Source organism: Cetorhinus maximus, chromosome 23, assembly GCF_964194155.1.
Source record: "Cetorhinus maximus chromosome 23, sCetMax3.hap1.1, whole genome shotgun sequence".
NCBI classification, from domain to species: Eukaryota; Metazoa; Chordata; class Chondrichthyes; order Lamniformes; family Cetorhinidae; genus Cetorhinus; species Cetorhinus maximus.
In genome coordinates this window covers 36,632,094-36,653,715 of record NC_135901.1, presented here as the reverse complement: position 1 = coordinate 36,653,715, position 21,622 = coordinate 36,632,094, and the positions used below count along the sequence as shown (strand labels likewise).

The window sequence follows — 21,622 nt, the reverse complement described above, 5'->3', positions numbered from 1 at the left end:
TTTCCTCGTGCAGTATAAATTGTTGTTTGCTCAGAAATGTGGTTTTCTTGCATCTGTCCAGATGAGTGCAACATGAAAACCTTCAACAGTATGTCTCTTTTCAGCAATACTTAGATTCTGTACGAATGAGTGACTGTGTGTTTACAATTCTATTGTTGCTGATCTAAAAGTCCCGGTGGACGCATTTTATGAACGTCTCCCTCGGGCCCTGGTGGAAACCCTGTTCATTGCGCCGAAGGGCGAAGAATGCGCATGCGCCCGTAGCACGTTTGCCCCTTTCCTGGAATGGGGGCGCATGCGCCTTGCTGTACGTTACCCCAAAAGAGATGACGGTCGCGCATGCGCCCATCCCTACATTGCCCCTATAAAGATGGTGGCCGCGCATGCGCCCATCACCTCATTGCCCCGAAAAGATGGTGACCGTTAACTCGGGCCTTCCTCCCGCAGCGCCGAGCAAACCCGGGACCGCTGGCTCCTTATTGAGGGTTTGGGGCCGACACCCTGATCTTATGAAGCTTCAAAACTCACCTGCCGGCCCTATGTCTATTCACGACTTTGTTTTCGGCTCTGGATCCGCACTCGCTCTTTTTAAACCCGCATTTTAAATCCACTCGCTCGCGCTCTCTTCCGGTCTGTCTCCAAGGGCTGCGCATATTCCGACTCCAAATGATTGACGGAAGCTCCGGACCAATAGGAAAAGGGGGCGGGGCTGGAGGACCGAGCGGGAGCGACTGCTCCTCCAACCAATCGGAGTGAATGAGGGGCGGAGCACTTTGGGAGTGGAGCATGCGCAGTACCTGGGCGGGACTGGAATGAACGCGTCTCAATTTCTCTGCTCCTCTCACCCATTCTAATCTGTCTCTCTCTGAACTTACTGCACTCTGTTCTCTCAGGTCCAACCCCAACATTGTCATCAAACCCGCTGACAAGGGTGGTGCTGTTGTTGTCTGGTGCACTGACCTCTACCTCGCGGAGGCTAAGCGTCAACTCGCAGACACTTCCTCCTCCCTCTCCCTGGACCATGACCCCACCACTGAACATCAAGCCATTGTTTCCAGGACTGTCACTGACCTCATCTCCTATGGAGATCTTCCTCCCACAGTTTCCAACCTGACAGTCGCCCAACCTCGGACGGCCCGCTTCTACCTCCTACCCAAAATCCACAAACAGAACTGTCCCGGCAGACCGATCGTGCCAGCCTGTTCCTGCCCCACGGAATTCATTTCTCGTTATCTTGACTCCCTTCTCTCTCCCCTTGTCCAGTCCCTTCCCACCTACATCCATGATTCCTCTGACACCTTACGTCACATCAACAATTTCCAGTTCCCTGGCCCCAACCGCTTCCTCTTCACCATGGATGTCCAATCCCTCTACACCTCCATCCCCCACCAGGATGGTCTGAGGGCCCTTAAATTCTTCATTGAACAGAGGCCCGAACAATCCCCATCCACCACCACTCTCCTCCATCTGGCTGAACTTGTTCTCACACTGAACAATTTCTCCTTTAACTCCTCTCACTTCCTCCAAATAAAAGGTATGGCTATGGGTACCCACATGGGCCCCAGCTATGCCTGTCTCTTTATGGGGTATGTGGAACATTCTTTGTTCCAGTCCTACTCCAGCCCCCTCCACAACTCTTTCTCCGGTACATCGATGATTACTTCGGTGCTGCTTCATGCTCTCGTCGGGACCTGGAAAAATTTATTAATTTTGCTTCCAATCTCCACCCCTCCATCATTTTCACATGGTCCGTCTCTGACACTTCTCTTCCCTTCCTTGACCTCTCTGTCTCAATTTCTGATGATAGACTGTCCACCAATATCCGTTACAAGCCTACCGACTCCCACAGCTACCTCGACTACAGCTCCTCACACCCCGCTTCCTGTAAGGACTCCATCCCATTCTCTCAGTTCCTTCGCCTCCGTCACATCTGTTCTGATGACGCTACCTTCAAAAACAGTTCCTCTGACATGTCCTCCTTCTTCCTTAACCGAGGTTTTCCACCCACGGTCGTTGACAGGGCCCTCAACCGTGTCCGGCCCAACTCCCGCGCATCCGCCCTCATGCCTTCTCCTCCCTCCCAGAAACATGATAGGGTCCCCCTTGTCCTCACTTATCACCCCACCAGCCTCCGCATTCAAAGGATCATCCTCCGCCATTTCCGCCAACTCCAGCATGATGCCACCACCAAAAACATCTTCCCTTCACCCCCCCTGGCGGCATTCCGTAGGGATCGTTCCCTCCGGGACACCCTGGTCCACTCCTCCATCACCCCCTACTCCTCAACCCCCACCTATGGCACCTCCCCATGCCCACGCAGAAGATGCAACAACTGCCCCTTCACTTCCTCTCTCCTCACCGTCCAAGGGCCCAAACACTCCTTTCAAGTGAAGCAGCATTTCACTTGCATTTTCCCTAACTTAGTCTACTGCATTCGTTGCTCCCAATGCGGTCTCCTCTACATTGGAGAGACCAAACGCAAACTGGGCGAGCGCTTTGCAGAACACCTGCGGTCTGTCCGCAAGAAAGACCCAAACCTCCCTGTCGCTTGCCATTTTACACTCCACCCTGCTCTCTTGCCCACATGTCTGTCCTTGGCTTGCTGCATTGTTCCAGTGAAGCCCAACGCAAACTGGAGGAACAGCACCTCATCTTCCGACTAGGCACTTTACAGCCTTCCGGGCTGAATATTGAATTCAACAACTTTAGGTCTTAAACTCCCCCTCCCCCCATCCCCACCCCATTTCCTCCCCCTACTTTTTGTTTGTTTTTTTTTTCCAATAATTTATATAGATTTTTCTTTTCCCACCTATTTCCTTTATATCTAAATCTACAACTAATACCTTGTCAGTCTTTCCACCCCACCGCCACTAGAGCTGTACCTTGAGTGTCCTGCCATCCATTCTTAATTAGCACTTTTCTTAGATAATATCACCACCTTCAACACCTCTTTGATCCTTTTGTCTGCTCCTATCACTGCTTGCTTGTCCCTACAACCACCCCACCCTCAACTTCTCTCCCCCCGCCCCCCACCTTAAACCAGCTTATATTTCACCCCTCTCCTAACTATACTTCAGTTCTGTTGAAGGGTCATGTGGACCCGAAATGTCGACTCTTTTCTTCTCCACCGATGCTGCCAGACCTGCTGAGTTTTTCCAGGTAATTCTGTTTTTGTTCTGGAATGAATGCGGTCGGACTGAAAGTCCAGAGGCTGAGAAGGGGCCGAGTGCAGGAGAGGAATGGAGCCAGAGGGTGGACTGGGAGGGTTCACACACACCCGATATAGGACTCCAAACCCGGATTGGAAACAAAAATACCTGGAAAAACTCAGTAGGTCTGACAGCATCTGTGGAGAGGAAACAGTTAACGTTTCAAGTTCGTATGACCCTTCAACAGGGTTCTGATGAAGAGTCATTCGGACTCAAAACGTTAACTGTGTTCCTCTCCACAGATGCTGTCAGACCTGCTGAACCTTTCCAGGTATTTTTGTTTTTGTTTCAGATTTCCAGCATCCGCAGTATTTTGCTTTTATCTCCACCTCTCTTTCCTCCTGGAAGGTGCTCCTTAAAACCTGCCTCTTTGACCAAACTTTTGATCATCTGATTGAATATCTCTTTACGTGTCATATTTTGTTTTCTAATGTGAGTATGAAGCGCCTTTGGTCATTTTATTACATTAAAGGTGCTTTATAGCTTATAAGTTGTTGGTAGTTACAGCTTCTCTGGGAGTCATTTCATTTTTTGCTTGTAGCAGGTGGCATGTTTAACATGATATTGGGATACCGGTGTGAGTGTGCAGATGTGATTTGTTACGTGTGACTTAACAAACGTGTGGAAAGGTAGGGGTGAGTCTGCATTGAAGAACATTTCCCAGACATGCTCAGCTACTTGACAACAAAACAACATTGAGGGATTAATTTGGACAGTAGAATGAGGCAACATGTTAAATCAACAAGACACTGATACTTATCCTACAGAGTATGTTTCAATCTATTCAGCATTTTCTTCAGTGCTTAAGTATCCTTTCCATATGGAGTCTGGAACTGCACACAGTCCTTCAAGTTCACCAATATCCTCTGGAAATTTAAGATTCCCTCACTGTTGTTGGACTAAACTCCTCTAGAAATGAACATCAGCTCTATCTTTGTTCTCTTATCAATTTCTGTTGCTCCTTTAGTGATTTATGTGGGTGTATTTTATTTCCAGAATTCTTTGATCATCTACCCCATTTAATTTCTTACATTCTAACCAAAAACTGCCTCCTTATTGCTCCTCCCAAAATGAACCTCCTCACATTTCACCAGATTGAATTTTATTTCCCATTGATCTGTCCAGTTTGCCAGTCTGTTTCCATCTTCCTGGATTTTTGTGTGGAACTCCCCGTTCTTAACTCTATCACCCAACTGTTATCACCTGTAAATTACATAAAGATATTTCCAATTCCAAGTGATGAACAGTAGTTGCTCCCATCACGGATCCATGCAGGACATCACTTCTCACTTTCTTCCAGTCTGAGAAACATCCCTTAACTGCTTCCCCCTGAGCACTGTTTTGTGCTCAGATTTCCCTCAGTTCTGCTGCTGGACCCTGCACTCCACACAGTCTGTCCTTGGTCACCCTCATAGGCCACATATCCTGCAGACATGAATGGAGCAGTGGTGGGGGAAATGGGGATCAGGTCCTATGGTAGCAGCATTGATGAAGTGGGCTCCTCTGTCCAATGTGTTCTGATGCAATGCCCCTGGCTTCATTTCAAATCTTTCCACTTAAAAAAAAATTTGTAATCATCTTATTGAAGCCAGTCACAGTCTCATGACCCAGACCTCCCTGTCGCTTGCCATTTCAACAGTCCACCCTGCTCTCATGCCCACATGTCCATCCTTGGCCTGCTGCAATGTTCCAGTGAAGCTCAATGCAAACTGGAGGAACAGCACCTCATCTTCCAACTAGGCACTTTACAGCCTTCTGGACTGAATATCACTGAGTTCAACAATTTTATCTCCACCTATCACTGGCCCTCCATCTAGCTCTACCTGTCGCAACCCCCACCCACCCCTCCTCCCCCCCCCCGCCCCCCCAACCAGCTTATATTTCACCTCTTTTCTATTTTTCCTTAGTTCTGTTGAAGAGTCATATGGACTCGAAACGATAACTGTGCTCCTCTCTGCAGATGCTGTCAGACCTGCTGAGTTTTTCCAGGTATTTTTGTTTATGTTTTGGATTTCCAGCATCCACAGTTTTTTGCTTTTATCCAGATTAGAAACTCCCGCAGCCCAGTTTACACCGAGTGTTTGGAAACTCCTTTGGAAGGGGAGGATTTACACACAGCAAACTCAAACCAAATGTTCACAGCAAAATACTGCAGATGCTGGAAATCTAGAACAAAAGTACCTGGAAAAACTCAGTAGGTCTGGCAGCATCTGCAGAGAGGAACACAGTTAACGTTTCGAGTCCGAATGACTCTTCATCAGAACGAAGGAAAAATAGAAAAGAGGTGAAATAGAAGCTGGTTTAAGGGGGTCGGAGGAGGGGGGGTCGGTGGGACAGGTAGAGCTGGATAGAGGGCCAGTGATAGGTGGAGATTGCTAAAAGATGTAAAACCCAGACTCCAGCTTGGTGAAATTTTGGCAATCTCCACCTATCACTGGCCCTCTATCCAGCTCCACCTGGCCCACCCCCCCCCCCCCCCCCCCCTCCCCCGCCCCCTTAAACCAGCTTATATGTCACCTCTTTTCTATTTTTCCTTAGTTCTGATGAAGAGTCATTCGGACTCAAAATGTTCCTCTCCGCAGATGCTGTCAGACCTGCTGAGTTTTTCTAGGTACTTTTGTTTTTGTTCAAAAGAAATGTATGTCTCTTTGGACTGACCTGCTGAAACACAGTGAATTCGCACTGGGGAGAGGCCATTCAGTTTCTTACAGTGCGTTAAAAGGTTCAGGACATCATCCCACCTGCTGGGACAACATTCACAATGGCTAGAGACCTTTTGAAGGACCAGGGTATGAGAAGTGCTTTAAAAGGTGTGGGGAACCTTGTGGGCAGGTTTGCAAGTGCTGTTGGCAGGGGTTTAAGCTAATTTGGCACCGGGGTGGGATACCGTGTCGAGGTATAGTAGGGGTGATATACAGACAGGTATATAAGAAAAAACAAGTCAGTCTGGAAGGTAGAGTGTACATCATCAAGTTAAGGCACAAGGGAACATAGCAAGGCTGGATGGCATTTATTTTAATGCAAGGAGTGTTGCGAGTAAGGCAGATGAGTTGAGGATGTTGATTAACACATGGGGATATGATATCATTGCTATCACGGAGACATGGTTGAGGGAGGGGCAGGACTGGTAGCTTAATATTCCAGGGTATAGAATCTTCAGGCAAGACAGGAGGGGAGGGGGGGTGCGGGGGGTTGTAAAAGAGGTGGTTGTGTCACAATATTGATCAAGGAGTCAATTACTGCAGTAAGGGGGGATGGTATCTTAGAAGATTCCTCAAATGAAGCCATGTGGGTAGAACTTAAAAATAAAAAGGGGGCAATCACATTGTTGGGAGTGTACCATAGACCCCCAAACAGTCAGGGAGAGATAGAAGGCCAAATATGTAGGCAAATCTCAGAGAAGTGTAAAAATAATAGGGTGACAATACTAGGGGATTTCAACTTTCCCAATATTAACTGGAATAGACAAAGTGTGAAAGGTTTAGAGGGGGCTGAATTCTTAAAATGTATCTAGGAGAGCGTTTTAAAGCTGGGCAAGTGGTAGAAGTGTCAGTTGGGGAGCATTTCAGTGATAGTGACCATAACTCAGTAAGGTTTAAAATAGTTATGGAAAAGGACAAAGATGGACCGGAAATAAAAGTTCTGAATTGGGGGAAGGCCAATTTTAATATGATAAGACAGGATCTGGCCAAAGTGGATTGGGAGCAGCTACTTGTAATAAAATCTACATCAGAGCAGTAGGAGTCATTCAAAAAGGAAATAGAGAGAGTGCAGGGCCAACATGTTTCTGTAAAGGTGAAGGGTGGGACCAACAAGTCCAGAGAAACCTGAATGTTGAGGAATTTACAGGATTAGATAAGGAAAGAAAAGGGAAGCTTATGGTAGATACCGAGGGCACAAAACAGCGTGAGCCCTTGAGTATAGAAAGTGCAGGGGGCTACTTAAAAAAGGAATTAGGAGAGTGAAGAGGGGGCATGAAAAACACTGCTGAGTAAAATAAGTTAAAACCCAAAGGCATTTTCGAAGTATATTTGGGACAAGAGAACCAGGGAAAGAGTAGGGCCCATAAAGGACCAAAGTGGCAATCTGTGTAAGGAGCCAGAAGATGTAGGTGAGGTTTTAAATGAGTACTTTGCATCTGTATTACCTGTCGAGAAGGATGATGTAGGTATAGAAATCAGGGAGGGGGACAGTGATATACTTGAACAACTTAGCATTGAGAGGGAGGAGGTATTAACAGTTTTATTGGGCCTTAAAAGTGGATTAATCCCCAGGCCCAGACGAGATGTATCCCAGGTGCTGTGGGAGGCAAGGCAAGGGAGGAGATTGCAGGGGCCCTGACATTAATTTTCAAATCCTCTCTAGCCACAGGAGGGGTGCCAGAGGACTGGAGGACAGCTAATGTGGTGCCATTATTCATGAAGAATGGTAGGGATAAACCAGGGAACTATAGGCCAGTGAGTCTAACATCAGTGGTAAGGAAACTTTTGGAAAGCATTGAGGGACAGAATTAATCCCCACTTGTAGAGGCAAGAATTAATCAAGGATAGTCAGCATGGTTTTGTCAGGGGAGATCATGTCTAACAAATTTGAATTTTTCGAGGAGGTGACTAGGTATGCAGATGAAGGTAGTTCAATTAATGTAGTCTACATGGACTTCTGTAAGGCTTTTGACAAGGTCTCGCATGGGAGACTGGTCAAGAAGTTAAGAGCCCATGGAATCCAGGGCAATTTGGCTCAGTGTCAGGAGGCAGGTGGTGACAGTCAAAGGTTGTTTTTGTGACCGGAAGCCTGTGTCCAATGGCGTACCGCAGTGTTCGGTGCTGGGTCCCTTGCTGTTTGTAGTGTACATTGATGATCTAGACATGAATGTAGGAGGTATGATCAGTAAGTTCAGAGATGATGTCCATAGATCCTTGAAGGCAGGACAGGCAGATAAGGTAGTTAAGAAGGCATATGAGATACTTGCCTTTATTAGCCAAGTCATTGAATATATAACAGGTAAGTTATGACGGAGCTGTATAAAACATTACTTAGGCCACATCTGGAATACTGTGTGCAGTTCTGGTCGCCACACTATAGGAAGGATGTGTTTGCACTGGAGGGGGTGCAGACGAGATTCACCAGGATGTTGCCTGAGCTGGAGAGTTTCAGTTGTGAAGAGAGACTCGATAGACTGGGGTTGTTTTCCTTAGAGCAGAGAAGGCAGAGTGGGGACCTGATAGAGGTGTACAAAATTAAGAAGGGCATAGATAGGGTGGATAGGAAGAAACTTTTCCCCTTAGTGGAGGGGTCAATAATCAGGGAGCATAGTTTTAAGGTAAGGGGCAAGAGATTTAGAGGGGATTTGAGGAAAAATGTTTTCACTGAGAGGGTGGAACTCTGGGACTCACTGCCTGAAAGGGTGGGAGAGGCAGGAACCCGCACAACATTTAAGGACTATTTAGATGAATACTTGAAAAGCTCCAGCTTACAGGGCTACGGGCCAAGTGATGGAAAATGGGATGAGGGTAGATGACCAGAGTGGATACGATGGGCCGAAGGTCCTCTTTCCGTGCTGTAAAACTCTGATGTCCCATCATCGTGTTCACACTGATGGGAGAGCGTTCAGATGTTTTCACTGTGGGACTGGGTTCAGGCCATCAAGGGACCTTATTTGACACAAGTGCAGTCACGAGGTGACATCATCCAAAAAGCACCGTGTTAGTTTTCACATGTAAACTGACAAAGCCCAGCTCTCCCTCACCACCATCCCTCTCCATTCCTCCACTGTTACTAAATTATCAAACCGTTTATCCCACATCCCATACAGGATGCGCAGAAATTTGCTCCTTTTAAGAACTGGGAAGATCAAAGCCATTGTCTTCAGTCACCACTACAAATTCCGTTCCCTAACTACCGAGTCCATCCCTATGAGGTAACATTGGGATATGTTGTCCTATGTTCGCAAAGCCAGAAATCTTTATTCCTAAGCGAGAGGAACAGAGCTATTCCTATAATATTCAGTACATTTCAGGAGATTTTATAAAGTGATTGGACAATGATTTCTTACAGATCTCCCCAGCTTGAGAAGGGAAAATCCTTATTGATTTCTCACAATTGATTTCTGACTAACCTCACTATTTCTAAGCTACGAGCTTGTTTTCCTAATTTCTTGATGGCAAACCATAGATAACATACTAAAGCTACTACAATGATTATAATCAGCAACACAAACCCTTGAGCTGCCACCAAGAGTAAATGTCAAAACTTTTCCACTAAAATCTGATAACTATCGACTTAGATTCATCCACCCCACCTGTCAATCATCTCTCACAATCTAAATTATTGGCATGTCGTAAATATATCTGGTTCAAACAAAAGTTCACGCACGGATTTTAAAGATTCTCCAGCTCTGTTCACCAGCATCCACCTTGTGGATATTTTCTAAATCCGAATTCTATTTCCCTCTTCAATTTAACTTCATTCCCTCTGATAGATACGAGTGTGTTTAATTCAATGCTGATTGCTTTATAATTAGTTTCACTATGGAGTGTGTGTTAATGTCTTGATGATTTAAATGTCTCATTCAATTTTCCACAATAATCACTTCATGTTGTTCTGTTGTCAAGTAGCTGAGCATGTCTGGGACCTGTTCTTCAGTACAGGGTCACCATGCATTTCCACATGTTAATTACACCACATGGAACATATCACATCTGCACACTCACGCTGTATCCCAATATCATGTGCGAACCTATGCAATCTACTCTTGGCCTTTCAGGTGATCTTATCAAAATATCAATGGGGTGTCTGTCTGAAGATCTTTGCTGATCTAACCCTGCACTGTTTTGATGCCTTGGATAGTGGCCAGACTATGAAATTCTGTTTCTTTTAAATACAGAGGCAAGGACACAAACATCACCAAGAGAAATCTCTGTTTACTGTTCTCATCTACTCTTTCCTGACTTTAACTAGAATGTACATGTACATTAGATTGAACTATTCCATTGAACTATACCCAGGTGAATTATTCCAATTCCCAACTGGTGGTGTGATTTTCTCTATATTTTATTCTATATGCATCATTCCATGAATTACTATTCTATCTCATTCAGGAGCGCTGGAGGAACTATATTGTCCCATTTAATACTCACATAATATGGTGTTTGTAGATCACAGACAGAAGTACAGATACTTGCAATCAGATTGTAGATCACTCCTATATCTCCTGTTCTCAGGCACTTTGTCCTGAACAATAACAAATGGGATGAAGCCAAATGTTTATAAAGAAAAGCCTTTTGTTTAAATTGTCACCATGCTTCAGTGGAAAGGGTTAACTTCTCAGCTTGTTAGCAAAGGGGCTGAAGAAATATTCTCAAATGTGCACACTTGTGTCAACTTTATATAACTTCATTTTCAGAGCAAGGATGAACCAAACCCCATTTCAATCTTTATTTTTCCAAGTCTCTTGTTATTTTTCTCAGCTTTTCCAAAATGTTATTATTTTCTTCTTTCTTCCTTTCCAAATGACGGTAATAAAACTGAAGAAAAATAGAACTGAGAAAGTTCACTTTCACAGGCAAAAGGAGCTTCAACCTTCCAAGACTGAAAAGAGTTAAAGAGGGTGGAGCTTCCCACAGCTTGTGAGCTCCAGATCATAACCTCAAGGCTGAAGCTTAGCTTTAGGGAATCAAACTTTTCGATGTCTTTTACAATTGTACAAGTTCATTGTAATTCATACTTAAAGGTTCACTTTCACTCAGTAATTATAACCTTTCACTTTTCTCAGCACAGAAGCTGGCAGCATTTTAGATTCAATCCCAATTGTTCACTTCTCTTGTAGCTGGTGTATGGAGAAGATCATGTCCACTGTAGATCTGCCAGCACAGAAACCGCACTGTGCTTCTGGATACACTCGGTCTGCAAGTAGATGAAGTCTTTTAAGCATGACCCTAGTGAAGGTCGTCCCTGTGATGCTGAGGAGTGAGATGTCTCTGTAGTTGTTGCAATCTCCTCTGTCACCTTTCTTTTTGTACATTGTGATCATTCTTCAATCACACGTGTCGTGTGGAAAGGATCCTACATCCCAAAGGAGAAGGAGGAGCTCATGAAGGTGCGACAGTAGATGGGACTTTCTGGGCTTGAGCAGTTCAGCTGGAATTCCATCCTTGCCGGGTGCCTATCTGCTTGCTAAGCAATTAATGGCCTTTTTGAGCTCAAGTGATGAGGGTCATCATCCAACTCAACCATGACAGAAAGCTGCAGGAGAGAGTCAACGGAGACTGGGATATGTCTTTCTCATGGGAGTCCAGCTCACAGTAAAGTTCAACCCTGTGGGACATCTGCTTACTTCCGTGGGTGATAACTTCACCATCTGCTGATTTCAGGGGGTAACTTTGGTGATGGTCGGACCAAGCGCCCTCCTGATCCCATCATACACAGCACGTAGATTTCCATTGTCACAGGCAGTTTGGGTTTCTTGACATGGGCTGATCCAGTGTTTATTTGCAAAGTATCTCCCTGTCTTTTACACAACTGTCTCAGCTACTTTCAAGTTACACAGTGTTCTAGCTGTTGGGTTTATATTGTAATCGGGTTGGGTTTGCTTTTTGTTTCAATGACAGATTCATCTCTGCTGAGTAGGTCTCAAACCAGTCTTTGTTGTGAGTTCCACCTTTACCAAATGTTGCTGCTGCTGGGTCAGAAATGATTGAACTCAGTGACTTCCAAGATTCAGCAACATCAACATTGACTGATGAAGCTTTCATTGATCTACCTGTAAAATACTTCACTATTTTGTTTATCTTCCTTGATAATTTAATTACAATACGGAGGTGTCACTGTGAGTAATGTACAAGTCAGTAAGAATTGTCAGCAAGGATTAATCAGCACTTTCTAATTGGAGATGTTAATCAGTGGAACCTCTCAGACACTGAATTGTAGAGTTCGTACCAAAGATAAATTTAGGATAAAGTAAAAGTTAATAATTTTATTATAAATGCGTTCCCTGTCATGGGTTATTGAATTAAGGAAAAGATCACAGATGGTGCTTTTAAAAAGGGACACTGCAGTCCAGAAAATCAGTGACAGATCCAGGATATTAAACTCCAGCCAGTTATACGGCTGTTAACATCAGCAGGAACAAACCTAATTATTGTCAGACTATCAATCCTGGATGTGATTAACAGAAGCAGAATCCAACTCCACAGTCATTTATGAATTCACCGGTGAGTCCGCAGGTTGGAGGACCTTGTGAATCCCTTTCCACACACGGAACAGGTGAATGGTCTCTCCTCAATGTGAATTCACTGGTGTACAGTCAGCTTAGATGACTGTCTGAAATTCTTTCCACAGATATTTCAGCTGAATGGGCTCTTCTAAGTGTGAGTTTGCTGGTGTGACTGAAGGCCAGATAACCGAGCAAATCCCTTCCCACACACGGAGCAGGTGAACGGTCTCTCCCCAGTGTGAATTCGCTGGTGTCTCACCAGATCAAATGACTGAGCAAATTTTTTCCCACACACGGAGCAGGTGAACGGCCTCTCCCCAGTGTGAGTGCGCTGGTGTACAGTGAGGGCAGAAGAATGTCTGAACCTCTTTCCACAGGAAGTGCAGCTGAATGGCTTCTCCTCAGTGTGAATTCGCTGGTGTTCAATGAGGACAGATGACTGTCTGAAACTCTTTCCACAGGTACTGCACTTGAATGGACTCTCCTCAGTATGAATTCGCTGGTGTAACTGGAGGCTGAATAATCGAGCAAATCCCTTCCCACAAACGGAGCAGGTGAATGGTCTCTCCCCAGTGTGAAGCCGCTGGTGTCTAACCAGGTCAAATGACTGAGTAAATCCCTTCCCACACACAGAACAGGTGAACGGTCTCTCCCCAGTGTGAGTACGTTGGTGTACAGCGAGTGTGGATGAATGCCCGAAACTCTTTCCACAGGAGGTGCAGCTGAAAGGCTTCTCCTCAGTATGAATTTGCTGGTGTGACCAAAGACTGGATGACCGAGTGAAACCCTCCCCACACACAGAGCAGGTGAACGGCTTTTCCCCAGTGTGAATTCGCTGGTGATTCAGCAGGCTGGCTGACTGAGTGAATCCCTTCCCACACATGGAGCAGGTGAACGGTCGCTCCCCAGTGTGAACTCGCTGGTGTGTAGTGAGGGTGGATGAATACCTGAACCTCTTCCCACAGTAAGTGCAGCTGAAGGGCCTCTCCTCAGTGTGAATTCTCTGGTGTAACATCAGGGAGGTTTTCTGAGTGAATCCCTTCCCACACTTGGAGCAGGTGAACGGCCTCTCCCCAGTGTGACTGCGTCGATGGTATTCCAGCCGGGATGGGTAAATGAATCCTTTACCACAGTCCTCACATTTCCAAGGTTTTTCCATGGTGCCAATGTCTTTGTGTTTCTACAGGTGATCCAATCAATTGGAACCTTATCCACACACAGAACAGGTGACAGTTTCTCTCTGCTGTGAATGGTATGATGTTTGTCCAGGCTGTGTAACTAGTTAAAGCTCCTTCCACAGTCTGTGCACTGAAACACTCTCACTCGGGTATACGTGTCTCGATGCTTGTCCAGTCACATTTATGTTTCAATTATTTTCTTGGAGACAAAACGGACGAACGTTTTCCCTTCCACCTTCAGAGGTCGATGGTATTCAGGTTCTGGATAACCGATTGACTCAACCAACATGTTTAGTTTCAGTGCGCATCTCCAAATCCTTCCCTTCTAAGACCTGTAAAGAGAGTTTACAAAAATAATCACTGTAAGTACAGAATAGGAATTCAGAGCAGTCAATTCTAGTTTTTATTTTCTCGTTTCCCAAAGCTGCAAACCCTCGGCCCAAACACTCTCCCATTTCCTGTGCTAAATTCCAAACCCATCATACCTTCTCCCCCATATATTTCCTCCACTCCCAGTTTTCTCCCTCTATCTGCACTGGTTCAGTTCAGTTCTCAAACCCATGTGCAGAGTGAGAATAAAATCAATGAATCAATAATTTTTTCTCCTGGTCACTGGGTCCCTAAAGCCCCGCCTACTCTCGTTTCACCAGGATAGTCGGGCATGCGCAAAGCTCGCTGCTGAATCAAGATGGCAGCTGTTAACCTGGGCCTGTTCATGGTGAAAAGCCCCAGAGCTGCAGGTTCTTATTGGGAGTTTCCTGCCTCCAGCGGGTGTTTCTGAATCCTCCCCACCCACCTCCCAGAGTTTCCGCACTGCTCTTGCTCGAGCTCAAAATGACTGGGGAGTGATTGACAGCATCTCTGGCTCCAGCTCCGGCCGCACTGGAGAGGTGCATAGGAGATTCACCAGGATATAGCCTGGGCTGGAGAGTTTCAGCTGTGAACAGAGACTGGATAGGCTGGGGTTGTTTTACTAAGACCAGAGAAGGCTGAGGAGGGACCTGATAGAGGTATACAAAATTATGAGGGGCATAGATAGGGTGGAAGTGAAGTAGCATTTTCCCTTAGCAGGGGTGTCAATAACCAGGGGGTCATCGATTTAAGGTAAGGGGCAGGAGGTTTAGAGGGGATTTGAGGAAGTTTTCTTCACCCAAAGGGTGGTTGGAGTCTGGAGTCTGGAACTCACTGCCTGAGGGGGTGGTAGAGGCAACAACATTTAAGAAGATTTAGATGAACACCTGAAACGCCACAGCTTACAGGGTTAGGGGCCAAGTGCTGGAAAATGGGATTAGAATAGATCGGGGCTTTGGCAGTGACGGACACGATGGGCCGAAGGGCTTGTTTCTGTGCTGTTTCTCTCTGTGACCTATCACTGGCCCTCTATCCAGCTCTACATGTCCCACCCATCCATCCGTCATTAAACCAGCTTATATTTCACCTCTTCTATTTTTCTTTAGTTCTGATGAAGAGTCACACGGACTCGAAGCGTTAACTGTTTCCTCTCCGCAGATGCTGTCAGACCTGCAGAGTTTTTCCAGCTATTTTTGTTTAGGAAGGGGGCGGGGCTGGAGGACCGAGCGGCAGCGGCTGGTCCTCCAGCCAATCGGAGTGAATGAGGGGCGGGGCTGAGTCCTCCGTGATCGCGCATGCGCTCCGCCGCACACTGGCCCCTATAAAGATGGCGGCCGTTGACCCCTGGGCCTGTCAGCGGAAAAACTTCGAGCAGCTGCTGCCAGTTCAAACCCGGACCCGGGATCTTCTTACTGGGGGTTTGGGGTCTCCACCGGGTGTTTGTGAACCCTCCTGTCTAACCCAGCCGCCGGCTTCAACCCTCCCCGCTCACCAGGCAGCTTCTCACCCGATAAACAACCGCCGACCCGCTCGGTGTAACCGCGGGACCGGGATTTTCCTTTGGAGTTTGGCGGCTTCACTGGGTGTTTGTGAATCTTCCCCACCCGCTAGGCCACCTTCATTCCTCCTACAATCGGCCGTTTCTCTCGAGTTACCGAGTGGAGATAACCGCCTCCCCGCAACTGCAGCATCCAGATTGCGCGTGCGCTAGCCTGGACCTTCTGCGCATGCTCTATTCCCAACACCCCACTGCGCCTGCGCAGTGATGAAGATTGGGCACATTCTATCCCGCCGCGAATGTTGGGTAAGACCCCAGCCATGAAAAGGGTAATGGGTTAAATAGAGAATTATGTTTTCCACTCCGAATACAATTGGAGCCATGGAGATAATATGTAGAATTACTGAATAATTTGTTCCAGCAACCAAAGTGCATGAAACCTCCACTTCTATTCTGGGAGTAATCAACAGCAGAATAAACCCCAACCGTTGGATGTGAACCCATTGGAGTCTCAGCAGCTGGAATGAACAAGTGACTTTAAAAAATCATTGTGTGTCTTGGCCTAATGGCTTCATTGTGTTCGGATCACAAGACATAATTTTCTATTCAACCACCTGGCCTTTCAACGGCGGTGATCCTACCCAGCCTTCACTGCGGGTTAGAATGTGCCCTATCCTCACTGCAGGATTTCCCCGTCCAGGCACAGTACAGGACTCTGCCAGGAGCATAGGCATTGCGGGCTCTAAATTGAGCTGAGCAGCAGGTTTTCGAGGCGAGTGAATGGAGCCGGTGGGTGGGGAGGATTGAAGGGGCCGAGTGAGTGAGGACGACTGGAGAGGCCGAGTGCTAGGAGAGGAATAGAGGGGCAGAGTAAATGGGGAGGAATGGCGGTGGCTGAGTGGAGGTGAGGCTTCACAAATACCCAGTGGAGTCCGCAAACTCTCAATAAGAAACTCCCAGGGTCGCACCAAGTCGTGCGGTGGCTGTTTATTGGGTGAGAAACTACCCGGTGAGCAGGGAGGGATGAAGCCGGTGGCTGGGTTAGATAGAGTGTGGCAGAGGCAGATTCAGTCGTGGTTTTCAAAAGGGAATTGGACCAAAACCTGCAGCATGTCCAGGGAAAAGGCGGGGAGTAGGACCAGGTGAGTTAGTTTCCAGAAGAGTAATAGGTCTCCCTTTTCAGACAGAGATGAAGAGATTTTTTTTTTTTCTGAGAGGGTCGTTAGTCTGAGGAATGTTCCCTGGAAAGCAGTGGAGGCTGGGTCATTAAATTTATTCAAGGCAGAATTAAACAGATTTTTGATAGACAAGCGAGTCGAGGGTTATGGGGGGCAGCGTGGTGGTGGGGGGCGTTGGACATGGGAATGGACAGACAGGAAAGAGGAGTTGAGACCATAACCAGATCAGCCATGATCTTATTGAATGGCAGAGCAGGATCAAGGAGCTGAATGGCCGATATTCTCCTCACCTGGACTGAATGACCTCTATATGTGGTGTTGCCTTGGTTCTGATTTTATGGTACTGTGAGAGGGATTGAGCAACAAAATTTTCTATACCTGTTCCTATTTGTTTTGATCTACACAAGGCAATGGTTACTATCATATTGCCAGCAGCAGCGTGTTTGAGTGGTTGAAGGCGCTGGATTTAGGCTGCAGCTTTTATCGAGTCGTGGATTTGAATCTCATCACTGCCAAAATTTCAGTTGCTTTGTCCTTTCAGACATTTCATCAAATCCCTTAGGATAGACTTGGGGCATTTGACATATGACGTGGTAGTCTTGGTAATAAGAACAAGGGAGGCTGTAGGGATTGCAGGATGACTGGGAATAGGTGGGGCTGAATGCTCTCATTCTCTGCTGTAACGATTCCATGATTTTACATGAACAACATTTACACCAAGTGTACGGTCTCCAGTCATGGTTGACTGATTAAGGCGATGAATTCTAACTCCGCTGGGATCTGCCCACACAGGTTTGCATCCTGCCAACTGCGCTGCTCAGTGTTCCTTCCTTTTGGTGCCTCCAGAATTAATTATTGGCTAAATGGAGTCAAGACCTTCCAGACACTCCTGTCTGTTTTTCCTCTTTTACTTCTATGTTCCTTCGTTTCTGTTCATCCATAAGCAATCACAGAATTTGCAGTCAGAAATGGAACAAAGCCATGCCAATTAGTGGCATCCTTGCTTTCTGAAAGTTTGCCTCTCCTTAGAGAAAAACTTGCCCTCTATCACTCTTGGTTTATACGTCTGTGTGTGTCAATGTGGTTCAGTTCACTGAAATCACATTTTTACCATTGCAAACTTTATTTACTTTCATTATATATCCGCATGGTAAATGGTACAGAAAATAACAACAGGTTGATAAGTTGCAAGAGGGGATTGAAACTTTCTGTGTTTATTTAATTGGAGACTGTTTATTGATTCAGTTCCCACACGTTACACAGTGGAGGAAGATTGAAGTTTACATAGAAACATAGAAAATAGGAGCAGGAGTAGGCCATTCAGCCATTCGTTATGATCATGGCTAATAATCCAACTCAATAGCCTGCTCCCACTTTCCCCCCATATCCTTTGATCCCTTTCGCCCCAAGAGCTGTATCTAATTCCTTCTTGAAAGCATATAATGTTTTTGCGTCAACTACTTTATGTGGTAGCGAATTCCACAGGCTCACCAATCTCTGGGTAAAGAAAATTCTCCTCATCTCTGTCCTAAATGGTCTACCCTGTATCCTCAGACAGTGACCCCTGGTTCTGGACTCCCCCACCATTGGGATCATCCTTCCTGCATCGACCCTGTCTAGTCCTGTTAGAATTTTATAGGTTTCTATGAGATCCCCCCTCATTCTTCTGAACTCCAGTGGATATAATCCTAACCAACTCAATCTACCCTCATATGTCAATCCCACCACTGAGCAACATTTAAACAGACAGTGGATTCACTTGGTGTGACGGTGTGTTCTAGTTCGGTATATGCAATTAGAGAATCAATTTCTATTCGTTGCTTTGAACCCAATCTTTCTAATCGGTTGGATATTATGCACATGTTTCCTCAATTTTCTCGCTTTTTTGAAATTAATATTCATAAATCTATTTGTGTGGAAACTTACTGAATAACAGCAGAACTGGCAAAGTTTGGGCAAGATTTCCTTGGTAGCCAAAGCACACAAAACAGAACGATGTCAGTAATATAAGTAGAAGCAGGAAGACAGGGAGTCTACTTTACCCTTGGTGGCCTTAAACCATTAAACCTTCAGTTGGAAGCTAATTTCGTTCAAACAGTATGTTATAGAAACACCCTAATGGTTCAGATTCTGTGCTTTCACGCCTGGGTTCCATTCCCTGTCTCGATGTTGTGCAAGATGTCGTAACTAGCACTCAACTCATGGTTTGAAAATGAGTCATATTAAACTTGAAACCTTCACTCTGTTTCTCCCTTCACATTTGCTGTCAGACCTGCTGAGAACTTCCAACAGTTTCTGTTTTAGTTATAACATGAATTACTGTCTTTATCATACACATGAACACAAGAACTAGGAGCAGGAATAGACCATATGGCCCATTGAACCTGGTCCATCATTCAGTTCAATCATGGCTGATCTTGGGCTTCAACTCCATTATCCTGCCCGTTCCCCATATCCCTTAGTTCCCCAAGAGACCAAACATCTGTCCATCCCGGCCTTAAATGTATTCAATGATGGAGCATCCACAACCCTCTGGGTAGAGAATTCAAAGATTCACAACCCTTTGGGCGAAGTAATTTCTCCTCATCTCAGCTCTAAATTATCGGCCCGTTACCCTGACTCTGTGCTCCAGTGTTTTAGACCCCTTGACCAGTGGAAACAATGTCTGTGTCCACCCTATCAAGCCCCCTCAGATTTTGTAGGTTTCAATGAGATTGCCTTTCATTCTTCTAAACTCCAGAGAATAAAAGCCCAGTTTATTCAGCCTCTCATCATAGGACAACCATCTCATTCCAGAGACCAATTTAATGAACCTTCTCTGCACCGTTCCCAATGCAAGTCTATTATTTTACGAATGTGGAGATAAAAACAGCACACAGGTTCCTCTGACACGTCTTCCTTCTTCCTTAACCGAGGTTTTCCACCCACGGTGGTTGACAGGGCCCTCAACTGTGTGCGGCCCATCTCCCGTGCATCCACCCTCACATCTTCATCTCCCTCCCAGAACCATGATAGGGTCCCCCTTGTCCTCACTTATCACCCCACCAGCCTCCGCATTCAAAGGATCATCCTCCGCCATTTCCTCCAACTCCAGCATGATGCCACCACCAAACACATCTTCCCTTCACCCCTCTGGCGGCATTCCGCAGGGATCGTTCCCTCTGGGACACCCTGGTCCACTCTTCCATCACTCCCTTCCCCTCAACCCCCTCCCACAGCACCTTCCCATGCAACCGCAGAAGGTGCAACACTTGCCCCTTTACTTCCCCTCTGCTCACTGTCCAAATGCAGCTCCTTTCAAGTGAAGCAGCATTTCACTTGCACTTCCCTCAATTTAGTCTATCGCATTCGCTGCTCCCAATGCGGTTTCCTCTACACTGGAGGGACCAAACGCAGACTGAGTGACCGCTTTGCCGGGTTTGATTGGGTTGCCGGGTTTTGCAAATTGAAAGTTACACATGAGCAGCTTGTGAGACTATTTCATCTCACTGTCAATTTCATGTTCCAGCTCACAGCAATCATTGTTTTCATTGGCTGAAGAAGTCGGTTGTGTTCTATCTAAACGTGCAGTTTTTGTAGGAGAAACTTTTATCTGGTGATGGGTTGTAAGATGATGGAATGATTATGAAGATAGCAGCAGTGGGGATGGAAATGAAACGATACAAAGCGACAGCACAGAAAGAGGCCATTCGGCCCAGCGTGCTGCTTTGAAAAAACAGTTGCGATTGGTTGATAAGGAGTCACATTTGTGTCAGTTTAAACACTAGGAAGAAAAATTTGTCCCATTCCCACTCACATTTTGCCTTGAACCATCATCGATTTAGTCAGTTTCTCTCTCATGCCTTGTAACTTATCATTCCTTCCATTTTGTCCTTTTACTCCCCTTCCTCCGCCTCTGGACTTGTTTTCCACCTGTTACATCTCTGACTGTGACACAAAAACAAGATTCTGCAGGTGCTGGAATCCAAACGCAAAACAGAAAATGTTGGAAACATTCAGTAGGTCAAACAGCTCCGATGGAGAGGGGAACAGAGTGAATGTTTCAAGTCGGTGATCTTTTATCCAAGTTGGAATAATTTAGAGATTTAATAATTTACAAACAAGTACAGAGTCAGGGAAAGGAGAGGGGGAGAGGAGGCAAGAACAAATAGTCTTGTGATAGGACCACCTCCCACAAAGCAGGCAAACGATCTGGATTTGGTTTTCTCAGTGTAGAGATCACATCGGGAGCAACTAGTACACAATAACAAATTTCAAGAAGTATAAGTATGTCCTGTGTCATTCAGAAAGTGAGCCCTGGAACTTGGAAAGGGAGGAGGTGAAAGGGCGGGTGCTGCAACTTCTGTGTTTGCACAGAAGTTGACTGGAATTACGCCAGAACTGGAATGTTAATTCCCATCAAGAAAGACTGAACAGGCTGAACATGGTTTCTCTGAAAAAGAGAGTGAGGGATGACTTGATCGAGGTCTTAAAGACTATGAAACGGTTTAACAGGGTAGACAAGATAGAGATATTTTCAAGTGTGGATGGGTGGGATTAAATATGTCAGTCATTGATAAATCTAATGTAAAATCAGGAACAACCAGAGATAATAACTAAAATGCATCAAGTACTCAGCATATCTGGCAGCATCTGTAGATTGATAAACGTAAATAATATTTCAAGCCTTTTTCTTTATTCATTGATGGGATGTGCATGTCGTTGGCTAGGCCAGCATTGATTACCCATCCCGAATTGCCCTTGAGAAGGTGGTTGTGAGCTGCCTTCTTCAACTGCTGCAGTCCATGTGATGTAGGTACACCCACAGTGCTGTTTGGAAGGGAGTTCCAGAATTTTGAACCAGCAACACTGAAGGACCGGTGATATACTTCCAAGTCCGGATTGTGAGTGGCTTAGAGGGGAACTTCCAGGTGGTGCTGTTCCCATGTGTATGATATCCTTGACTGTGCACTGATACAGTGCAGTCTGATGCAAGATCAAAGACCTGAAATGTAAAC

General features: G+C 45.9%; 1 protein-coding gene and 1 pseudogene across 2 annotated transcripts in view; one reads left to right on the top strand and one right to left on the bottom strand.

Annotated features, from left to right (window-relative positions):
• The window catches only part of LOC144697561 (uncharacterized), a 108,642-nt pseudogene extending 93,004 nt beyond the window's left edge, over window positions 1–15,638 (bottom strand). The window contains exons 1-2 of the transcript XR_013580387.1: window positions 15,457–15,638; window positions 12,645–13,930 (exon numbers count right to left, since the gene is read on the bottom strand). The product of XR_013580387.1 is annotated as an uncharacterized LOC144697561 (transcript). The remainder of the gene's footprint in view (window positions 1–12,644; window positions 13,931–15,456) is intronic.
• LOC144697499 (uncharacterized) overlaps window positions 1–21,622 on the top strand; it is a 194,235-nt gene that overhangs the window by 58,891 nt on the left and 113,722 nt on the right. The window lies entirely within an intron of this gene.